The following is a 12,348-nucleotide window of genomic DNA, read 5'->3' on the forward strand; positions in this document are numbered from 1 at the left end:
GTAAACTCCGATCAAACGGTCAAACTAGGCAGCGCTGATCAAATATGAATCAATATTCTGTTACTGTAATGCCTATTTCCCACCTGTTGTTGAGAACAGTTTAGGAAATACCAAGCACCACCCACCAGCCGGAGCAAACTTTCTCATTTTACAGCTAAACAGTACACAAGATGTTTCTGAAAACATTTGAGACGAGAAATAGGCATTACAGTAACAGAATGTTGATTCATATTTGATCAGCGCTGCCTAGTTTGACCGTTAGGAGTTTGCAAGTGATTGACTGCTGCCTCCGTTGAATGAACAGCCAACCTGAAAGTGAGCCAAGGAGGTGCTGAGGTCTAGTTATCTCTCAGAAGAACACTTGAATTACAACATGCTGAAAGGTTATTATGGAGTTTTTGCCCGATGCGAAAAATATTCTGCCAACTGCAGGTTTAAAGTGTATGCTAGAAAAAAAAAATCCCTGAAATATGTGGAGATTGAAAGACAGGAATAAAGTTTCTCTCCATGGTCACGCCATCACTGAACTCTCTCTCTCATGCCCACAATGATTATTCTCAAAATCTCAGATTTATTTATTTTTTCCTCAATGTGGCCCTAATACTCGTACCATAGACCTACAACAATGATAAATAAAAATGACAATGTAAAGAAAAAACAGTTATTCATTTCCATTTTTAAAAATCCACAGGGAGCCACTGGAGAGGGGCTAAAGAGCTGCAGGTTGCTGACCCCTGACCTAGGTGAGCCTGGGTACACCTACTGGGCACTCAGGCCCACCCAATCAGAAGGCTATCTGTTTAAATAATCTGACTATGAACCTATAACAATTCTTGTTAGGTGATTGGTCAGATTTTTTGAGTGGCAGTGCATTTAGCCAATGGCAGATTGCAAGCAGCCTCTCCTCTGTTACTCAGGTGTCTCTCGTCTGATTGATTGATTGCTCAGTGCTTGTGGTGACGGCAGCATGTTTAAAACACCACCAGGAAGCCTTGGATTTTACTGCATCCATTTAAAATAAATATATACTCCTTTGTTTTTATTATCTTCGTCAACCAGTTACATAAAAGTTCCTACTATGTTTTTGGCTGAAAGTCACCAGATAACAAGGTCACTCGTTAAACCGAAACACCCACTGCATCATTTAGGAACAGAAGCCTGAGGAGCAACAAGGAAGAAATTCAGCCATCATTCTCAACCAAGAAGACATCTACTCCTCAACAAGTGTCAAGTAATAACGACAAGTAACGTCACCCTACTACCCATAACAAGCTGGTGAAAGACTCTCTTCAACTGTCAGTCTGATAAAATCATCATATCAGACTGAACTGTTTGTCCCTGCTCTCCTTGGACAGAGACTATAATGAAGTAATTTCAGTGTTCAACACCAAGAAGCCCCGTCGTCTCCTGCTGTCATCATCAAAAGTAAGCTTATTTACAATTTTGGACTATAGTGGCCTATTTCAATATTATTGTTTATTGGTCAGTGTATCGTTTGGTCATTCGATTTTCCTTTTCACAAACGGATATTAAAAAACAAAAAATGAGTGGTTATTTGATTTTCATTTTAAAATACAAAAATAATATTGAAATACAAGGTGTTTGCGTTTTTCTTCATCAGGGTCAAAAAGGGATGAACTAAACTTAAAAAACGGGTTGATTTTCATTTTCTATTTCTAAAAACATAAAAATAAAATCACTAGAAGACAGAAACGAAAAAAACGCCCGTTTTTATTTTCATATTCGGCGACCGGAAGTTGCCATTTACAAAGTAAGAGCGCGTATGAGGACGTTGCTGTGACATGTCTTCTTCCCTGACACAAAATCTCTTAATGTTTCAAAAAAACTACATACTGATTCATGTCCATCGCCTTCAGTTACACAGCAGCACCGTGCTTCTTTTTCTCTCATATTGCACCGTTTGTAAAAGGAAAATCGAATGACCAAAAGATACACTGACCTTTATTGGGTATAGTTTTTATCCGGTGTACAGTTGGATTGTATGCTGCTGTTGTTGCTGTGTGGGATGAATATATGGCTGCTGTACCAGGCTATAACCTGTATTTCTATGTGGCGGCCGTGCCAGGCTATGTTAAAGTGTCTTTATTTAACGTTAATGCAGGTGCTCTATCCATAATGCTTCATTAAATGATGCTGTTGAGTCTGTCAGTTCTGTGTGTGTGAACATGTGGCTGCAGTGCCAGCCAGGCTAGGCCATGCTGTTAATGTTTATCTTGTTGGATCAGAATCAGCTTGATTAGTTCAGCATGAGTCGGCCTACACATCATACAGTAGATTACCAGGAATCTGTCTCTGGTTGTTTTGCTGTCATTGTACATACAGAAATAGAAATGCAGCTAAGGTCAACAAAGCTGTTATATATAATACAGAACAACGTACAATGTTTCAGGCTGTTTCTGTAAATTGTAAACAATAATGCAGAAGTGCAATGGTGCTGCGTGTAAATATGCTGGAATACATATTGTATGATTAATGTAACAGGTTGCTTTGTATAGCCTATACGACGTAGGTGGATATGTTGCTATAGTATGCATGCAGGTATAGGCAACATGACAGGTGCCTGCAACATTACATCTGATGATGATGCATAAGGTTTGTATGATTAAACTGTGATGCATTCAGGCAACTATAGTTGTAATGGTCTATTTTGGTTAACATATACATTTCAGAACCTATTAATAAGATGTTTGGTCTTGGATGGGATAGGCCCACCTGATTTTTCTCTGTGCCCACACACATTGCAGGTGCTCTATCCATATATGCTTGATTAAACTGTGTGTGTGAACATGTGGCCTCCGTGCCAGGCTATGCCATGCTGTTAATGTTCTGTCTTGTTGGATCCAAATCAGCTTGATAGTAGGCCTACACACATATGCTACCAGGAATTTGACTCTGGTTATTTTGTTCTCATTGTACATACGGAAATAGAAAAGCAGCTAAATACAAGGTCAACAAAGCTGAACAAGAGTAAAGAAAGAAGAGAAATATACATATAAGAAGAATACAAGGAATAAAATAGAATGTGTCAATTATAAACAATAGTACAGTAGTGCAATGGTGCAAATATGCTGGAATAAATTACTTCTGATGATGATGATGATGATGATGATAAGGCTTGTATGATTAAACTATGGTGCAATCAGGCAAATATAGTTGTTATGGCCTATTTTGGTTAACATATTCGTTTTTCAGAATCTATTAAACCTGCAGTAGGCAGAATATTTTTGGCATTATTGGGCAAAATTTCCATAATAATCTTTCAGCATATTGTAATTCAGGTTTTCTGAGAGATAACTAGACTTCTGCACCTCCTCATGGCTCTGTTTTCAGGCTTTAGACATTTTGGCCAATTACAGGTAATTTCAGAGAGAGAGCGTGTTCCTATTGACTATTCATTCATCGGAGGCAGCTCCCAATCACTGTGAACTCTGATCAAACGGTCAAACTAGGGACAGCTGATCAAATATGAATCAATATTCCATTACTGTAATGCCTATTTCTCACCTCAAATGTTTTCAGAAACTCACTGAGTGATTGACAGCTACTCAGAGACGGCAGGCTCCAGCTCGGCTCTGATTGGTTGTTTTCCTCCGGTCTGTGAAATCATGCAGATGCCATTAGGAGCACCGGAGGACACAGAGGCACATGATTTTTTTTTTTAGATTATCCATCTCATGCAGTACTGTCAGGATGATCATTTTGTAAAAATAACTTTTTTTAATCATATTTGCTCCAATTCTACCCACTGCAGCTTTAAGTAGATGTTAGGTCTTGGACAGGCTAGGCCCACCTGATTTTTTCTGTGCTCACCCACACTGTGATTTCTGCCTACGCCACTGCTGTGATACAGCATAAAAACTTTAAAATTAGTCCCAGTAAATCAGGACAGAGTAATATAGGGAAAAGTAATTGAAGAGAATGAGGAGAACTTGTGATCCATGACATTTAAGTCCATGTAGCTTGAAAAAAAAATCTCTGAAATATGTGAAGCTTGAAAGACAGGATCTCTTCTCACTCATACCCACAATGATCTACTCAAACCAATCCCAAAGACAGTATGTAGGGAAACCACTATAAGCTGTAAGCCACTATAATATAGTGCTATAATAACTATAGTTTCTGCAAGTTTTACACTTCTTTTTTACAGCTTTAAATTTTCGAATTGTATGACAGTAAATCCCTAAAACTGACGTACTCGAGCATGCATCGTATTACAGTGCAATAATAGGATCTATATGTATTCACTTGTAAAAGTCTTCAGTACTTGTGGTCAGATTTAGGGTATTGACGAGGGATCTGGCGGTGGAAAAGTGAAAATCCTTTTAATCTTGACCATGTGACTTCCATTATTTCTGCTCCAACAGCATCAGGAGAGTGAAGAATGTGCATAAGGGAAGATGGAGCACATTAAGAGGGATATGAGAGTATGAAAAGAGGAGGTGGAAATGAGCCAGATAGACAGGAGGGAGCGGTATCTGTTTCAGTGAGTCAGAAGATGATGACTGAGGGGGGAATTAAGTAAAGGCAATAAGACGTCATGTTAGACTGAAGAAAGCAGCTGCAATCAGCCCACCTGTCAGGAATAACTGCAGCCTGGAGAGGGTTGCATTTCTGCAGCTGAGGTGTTATTCTTCTCCTGATGAAAAGTGAGGGGTCAGTGAACAACTCAATTACCATTCAATCAATCAGAGCATTTTGTGAACTGGGATAGAGAAGTCAAGGAAGACCAGACAGAAATAACTTTTTCATGCAAAGTGTTGTTTTGCATGAATGATTTTTCCTCATCCTTTCCTTATTGTCGAGCAGATTTTTGCAGCCAAGTGTTTGCGTTCCCCGAGGAAGGTGATGTTCCAACTTTCCCAAATTAGCTGAAAGTTTTTTCGTTTGTAGTATCCTAGTTTCGTTAGATGGCGCAGAAGAATAACAGGACAGATGGAGGAGACAGGTGGGATGACAGGCAACAATGGATTTGAAGGCATGCCGTGAATGAATAGCATGCAACATAGTCCACTGAGCTGTCACAAAACCCAAACCCACCACTGTATTTTTGTACGCCTATATTCAACACTGTGTCAGCATGATGCTTCATGGCCAATCACACCTTTAATTTAATGTTAAAGTGAATGGTACAGTAACATCCTGTAACCGTATTACCCAAAAAAAAGAGCAGTTTTTAAAATAAAACACATCATCCCTTCAGAACGGCAACAATTAGATACTTCAAACTCATTAGTGAGAAATCCAAAAGCCTTACAGCTAGTTTAGACTTTCTCCAGACACAAGCTTTCTGAACTTATTTTTTCTTTTCTCGCTCTAGGTTATTTTACTTTCTGTGATAAATATTGGATTTGTCAATAAGTTTCTTAGTGAACAGAGGAGAACATATTTTTGTCACTGAAAGCCTAAGTTTCTATGCCATTATTATTGCTTAGAGCAGATTAATATTCATTAATACATATTATTAATCAATAATTTATTTATTTATTATGAATAATAAACCTATGAATTGTCGTAAAATGTGAAGTAGAGTGATGACACTCAGCTTCAGATATCCCACACAACTAGTTTTACCATCAGAATTCACCCCTTATATTCAATTGAATTATTCAATTTAGGAGACCACCCAAAACTTCAAAATTCAAAATTAATCAATTGAGTCTCATAATCTCAGGGTTGTTACGGAGTTCTTGGGCATAGTGAGCAGTGATTTGAGTTGTTTTATATGCACAAATAAATCAAATAGCCAAGTTCTTTATGAAATGAAATGTTTATTTGCCTAATCTACAACTACTAACAGAGAATAATTGAATAAATGATCAAACAAAAGGAAAAGAAATAAAATGAATAAAGCATGATTGAAGGAATACAGTGAATACAACGGGGAACATTTATTAATCGAAACAAATCAAATGTGACCAGGTCAGTTCAGTGACTGATATCTCTCTGATTGAATTTGATGTTTGCCGATCAATTAAATTTAGTTTTGGTATTCTTGCACCGTTCAGTAGCAGAGAGTTTAAATAGCACCAGGGAAGATTGTGAAGCAGTTTCATATTCTAAATTTAGGCATGGTCTAAGTTAGGTTTAGAATTTATTGATGGATATCCTAATTCTTCTTGCATCTATTATGAACTGTCAATTTCTTAACTGACCTTATTTATTAATTGAATCTAAAAAGTTTATTAGCCTGTATATGTCAACTAGCTTCCTGTTATTAGGACATATGTTAGCAAAGCACAACACATAAATCCAAGTTCATGTCATTAAATGTCAATTAAAAGTTTCATGTGTTTTACTAGACATCAGTGCCTTTGACCCGTACTTCAATAAACAATCTTGAATGTCAGAAAGTTTTGTTGTGTTTCTCCTCTGTGAGTATAACCAGGCCGGTTGTAAATTAAGAGTCCTACCACTTAGTGGCCCCAAAGGTCAGATGAAGTTTCTGAGAAAGGGGTTTCAAGAATTAAGGGATAACTTTATTATTTTCATCTTTTGGTATTCTTTGTCTTTCGATCTTCCACCGGCTACATTCTGTATTCTTTTCACAAAAAGAAAACAACTGGTGATTTTGGCTCAACATTCACGTATGTGATCAATGACCTCGAATTTGTCTGTTTACAAAGTGATTCGCTGATGAGGCAAATTTGACCGTCATTCAGAAAGTCCCACAGCAAAAACAGGATCTAAAATTTTGTTATATTAAATTGAAGAAAGATGACAAAATATATTCTCCTTAATCTTGCCGATTTGTGCCGCCTGTTTGAAAATTTGCTGATTTGACGCCACCAGTGAACGACCAGGGAATAAAGCAGGATGGAAGCAAGGGGGGGATATTGATTGATACATTCATCTAGGTTTGTCAGTGCGAGACTGTTTCAGAATGAAGAATAGCCCACCTCTTTGGCCAAGCAACAAGGTGACAAGTTAAACATGTTCATGTAGGACATTTTGATACAAAGCTGAGATCCAAAGATGATGAAATAAGCCCTAAAATCAGTCACCGGTGCGGACACGTAACTCAGGTTTTCATATAATAACATGGATGTTCTCTGTTCAGTCGATAAAGCACTTTCATGTCCCTTGGTTTAACTTTGGGAGAGAAAGAAGAGAAAATTGTAGAGAAGGGAACGGCAATTAGAAAGAAGGACGCAGATGGATGTGCTGGGGAAAAGAGAGAGAACTGATACAGTATGGCTCTATTTTTGAAGGCTGCTGCACAAAGGGCTGTTTAAGATGAATGGTGCCCCCTCCACACACACGGACACACACGCACACACACACAACTCTCGTTAAGTGTCACTTTCTGAATGTGCCGAGCTTCACACCTGCCCAGTGCTGTCAGTCTGCCAGCTGCGAGAGCTGCAGCTGTCTCGAAGGTATCAGCCGCTCCATATGCAAATACCTTCCTCTTCTTTATGATGTGGATTCACTTGCCCACATCTCTGGTTGCCTCCTTTCAGACCTTCAGTCGGAGCCACTTCGTTCCATCCCTCCATCAATCCCAAATCTTTCCCTAAATCGCTTTCCTCCATTATATCACCTGCCCTCCACACAGGCCCCATAACTCATCTTCATTTCCCTCTTCATCCCTCCTCTGCAGTAGCCTGTGTAGCCCAGATCTCCGTTTACTCTGCAGGACGATTCACTTTGGAGGGATCAACCAGGGATGACAGCAGAGATGTTAGTAGCCTTTGATGTTCTGTAATTGTGCTGACCATGTGTAGCCACAACCGCACTCACTCTCTCTCACACACACACACACACACACACACACACACATAGATACACACACTATGACCGGTTTGCTGTGCTTCAAGATGCCATCAGAGAGAATTTGTGCAAAAAAAAAAGCTTTGATGTCTACGAGCTTTACTTTGAAGGAATTTTCCCCACATGAGCCCATGAACACACTGAGATCCTCAAACAACACCTCTTTACCTTTTCTGAAGTTCAGGCCAAAGACCAGAGGTGATCAGGCAGGTGACCTCCAGTTAACACTTTTTTACAGGCACAGTCGCCCCATGTCAGGGAGGCCTGCAGTGAATATAGACATCTTTCATGTACCGTGAAAACAAAATAAAATTCAGAGATACATCAGTTTATAGGTTAAGTTCCTCATGTCATTGTGCCTCAAACTTTTTTATGGCATACTATACTATGGCCTTTTTTATGACATACTGCACATTTCTATGGCGTAATATACTATGGTTGTGTCTGAAATTCCATACTAACATGCTATTTAGTGCGCTAAAACAGTGTGAGATATTTAAGTATGTCCGAAACCTTAGTATGAAACCAATAGTACACTAATTGCATACTATTTCCGGTGAAATATTACAGAATGCAACGCTGGACACTAAAACGGCATAAATATTCCACAATGCAATGCAGTTGTGACGACAACGTTCATAACAGACGTTGACGGACAGCTCTGTAACGCCAATAACACTTCAAGTGTAAGTGTAAGATTTAACTTTGTTGGGCATAATATATATTTCAAATGTATTATATGACTGTATTCGAAACTGCATACTAAACCAGTAGCACGTACTAATTTGATGACAGCTGTGGCCAGTGGCATTATGTTTTCGGGTTGTCCGTCTGTCTGTCTGTCCATCCGTACGTACGTACGTACATACTTCCGTCCGTCATTGTCGTGAACGCTATATCTCAGGAATGAGATGACTTTTTAATTAATTTTTCAACATGCTGTACTCAAGTCAACTATGACTTTTTCTAGTATGACTTTTTCTAACATACAATACTATGACTTTTCGACATACTATAGTGTGGCTTTTTTAACTTATTTTGACATACCTTACTATGACTTTTTCCGACATATCATTCTATGACTTTTTTCGACATACTATACTATGACTCTTTTTAATGAGTTTTTGTGACATACTATGCCATGACTTTTTTGATTACTTTTTTAAACATAATATACTATGACATTTTTATGACTTTTTATGACATGCTCTACAAAGACTCTTTTTTGACATACTATACTATAACTTTTTCATTTTTTCAACATACTATACTATGACTTTTTTTTCAACATACTATACGATGACTTATTTTTTTGAACATAAGTCAGGACTTTTTTTTATTTTTTTCAACATACTATACTATGTCTTTATTTCAACATACTACACTATGCCTTTTTTTATTTTTTCGACATACTATACTATGACTTTTTTTTACTTTTTTTTACATACTAAACTGACTATTTGTATGATTTTTTACAACATATTATAATATGACTTTATTTTTTCGGCATACCATACTATGACTTTTACTGAACATACTATATTTAGGCTTTTTTTTTACATACTATACTCTGACTTTTTTTGACATACCAAACTATTATAATTTTTTTATTTTTCCGACGTACTATACTATGACTTCTTTAATTTTTTCGACATACTATTTTATGACTTTTTTTTCAATTTTACGTCATAGTATACAATGACTATTTTTAGACATATTATACTATTGTTTTGTTTTGTTTTTTTCGACGTACTATACTATGACTTTTTTTTCTGACATACTACACTATGACTTATGTTCGACATACTATACTATGATTATTTATTTATTTTTTTCGACATACTATACTATCACTTTTTGGCTGGACCGCAGAGGGCCAGCCCTACAAATGCAAAAGTTTGTCACTGAGTGAGTGAGTGAGTGAGTGACTGACTGAGCGATGAAGTTACAGGATTGGTTGGCTGACTGTTGGAGTTTCGTCATTGGCCCATTGTTCTTTCAAAATGAAAAGGCAGAGAACAGTTCTGTGTTTATGTTTTCTGGGGAGCGTGTCAGTGGTTCAGTGTAACATTACATAGTCCTGTTGTTTTTATTTTTTTGACATACTATACAATGACTTTTTTTTTCGAAATACTGTACTGACTTTTTTTCGACATACTATAATATTACTTTTTATATTTTTTCGACTTACTATACTATGACTTTTTTTATTTTTTCGACATACCATACTATGACTTATTTTTTCGGTATACTATACTATGACTTTTTTGTCGAGATACTATACTATTATTTTTTTATTTTTCCGACATACTACTCTATGACATCTTTTATTTTTTCGACATACTATACTAGGACTTATTTTTTCGACATACTATACTATGGCTTTTTTGTCGAGATACTATACTATTATTTTTTTATTTTTCCGACATACTACTCTGACATCTTTTATTTTTTTCAACATCCTATACTATGATTTATTTTCAACATTATATACCATGACTTTTTTCGACATACTATACTATGACTTCTTTTATTTTTTCGACATACTATACTATGACTTTTTAATTTTTTCAACATACTATACTATGACTTATTTTCGACATACTATACTATGACTTTTATATTTTTTCGACATACTATGCCTTTTTTTCAACATACTATACTATTACTTTTTTATTTTTTCGACTTACTATACTATGACTTTTTAATTTTTTCGACATACTATATTATGACTTTTATTTTTTCAACATACTATACTATATTATGGCTTTTCGACATACTATACTATGACTTATTTTCAACATACTTTACTATGATTTTTTTTTTACATACTATACTATGACTTTTTTTCGACATGTTATACTATATTATGACTTTAATTTTTTCGACATACCATCCTATGATTTTTTTTTTTCACATTCTATACTATTATTTTTTTTAATTTTTCCGATGTACTATACTATGACTTCCTTAACTTTTTCGACATACTATAATATGACTTTTTTGTGACATACAATACTATGACTTTTTTTGACATACTATACTATGGATTTTATATTTTTTGGACCTACTATATTATGACTTTTCAAAATAATATACTATGACTTTTTTATTTTTTCGACATACTATACTATGACTTTTTTTATTTTTTCGACATACAATACTATGACTTATTTTCAATATACTTTACTATGATTATTTTGTTTTACATACTATACTATTCATTTTTTATTTTTTCGACGTACAGAACTATGACTTTTTTTTTATTTGTTCGACATATTATAACATGACATGTTTTCGACATACTATACGATGACATTTTTTCAACATGCTATACTATTATTATTTTAATTTTACCGATGTACTATACTATGACTTCCTTAACTTTTTCGACATACTATAATATTACTTTTTTTGACCTACTATACTATGGCTTTTTTTTACATAATAAACTGACTTATTTCGACATGCTATATTATGATTTCTTTTATTTTTTCCACATACTATACTATGATTTATTTTCAACATACTATACTATAACGTTTTTTTACATACTATGCTATGACTTTTATTTTTTCCACATAAATACTATTACTTTTTTTCAACATGTAGTAACTTTATTTACATTTTGTGACACACTATATATGACTTTTTCAGACATGCTACATAATGAGTTTTTTTCTACATATTATACAATGACTTTTTTCGACAATCTATACTATGATTTTTTTTATGACTTTATTTGACATACAAGTGCAGACACAGACAAAAGGAGTGAGGGTTTAAAGAGAATGGGATTTATTGCTCAGGTGGAAATTGGAGATGGGGGATGATGTCCGAATGTCTGCAGGAGGGAAGTATGGGGGAACACCGAAGCGTGGCTTGGCTTTAGTGAAGCAGAGGCGAGGTGGGATGTTGATGAGCGCGCAGTTTAGAAAGTCAGATAAATATAATCCTAGGACAAAGGAAAAAACAGTGAGTGACACACAAAAGAGCACAGAAGACAAAACACTATTTTCACAAGAATAAACTATAGAGGCCTGAGACTTGATTCTCCTGAAGGAGCTGAATCAACGATCTGGCGATGAGTCGGTGAAGAGCCGGGGTACATATACCTGCAGAGATGAGGAGCTGATGAATGGCAGGTGTGTGAGCCGAGGAAGCTGATGAGCCGATTGCAGGCAGGGGCCCAGGTAGGCATCAGCACATGAAGAGAAACACACAAGTTTACACCAAGTCAGCGTAAGTCAGCGTCAGTTTAGCAAGTCGAAATAATAATAATAAAATGTTGCATGGCTTTACCCTCTGTCTCCTTGTGTTTCCTGTCTCCCTCTATATTGTCTTAGCATCAAATAAAGGCCTTAAAAGTCTTTTAAAACATCTGAGCAAGATTGTAAAAGACTAAAACATAGGAAATAATTTTGCTGTGAACAAATCTGCATCTTAAAATAGGCTTATCATTATTTTAGTTTATTCTATCATTTTATCATAATGATCTGCACAGCTTTTGGAGCACTGGCATTGTGTAAAGTTGACAATATGTGGCAGAAGTTTTCC

Source organism: Sebastes fasciatus, chromosome 16 (genome assembly GCF_043250625.1).
Source record: "Sebastes fasciatus isolate fSebFas1 chromosome 16, fSebFas1.pri, whole genome shotgun sequence".
NCBI classification, from domain to species: domain Eukaryota; kingdom Metazoa; phylum Chordata; class Actinopteri; order Perciformes; family Sebastidae; genus Sebastes; species Sebastes fasciatus.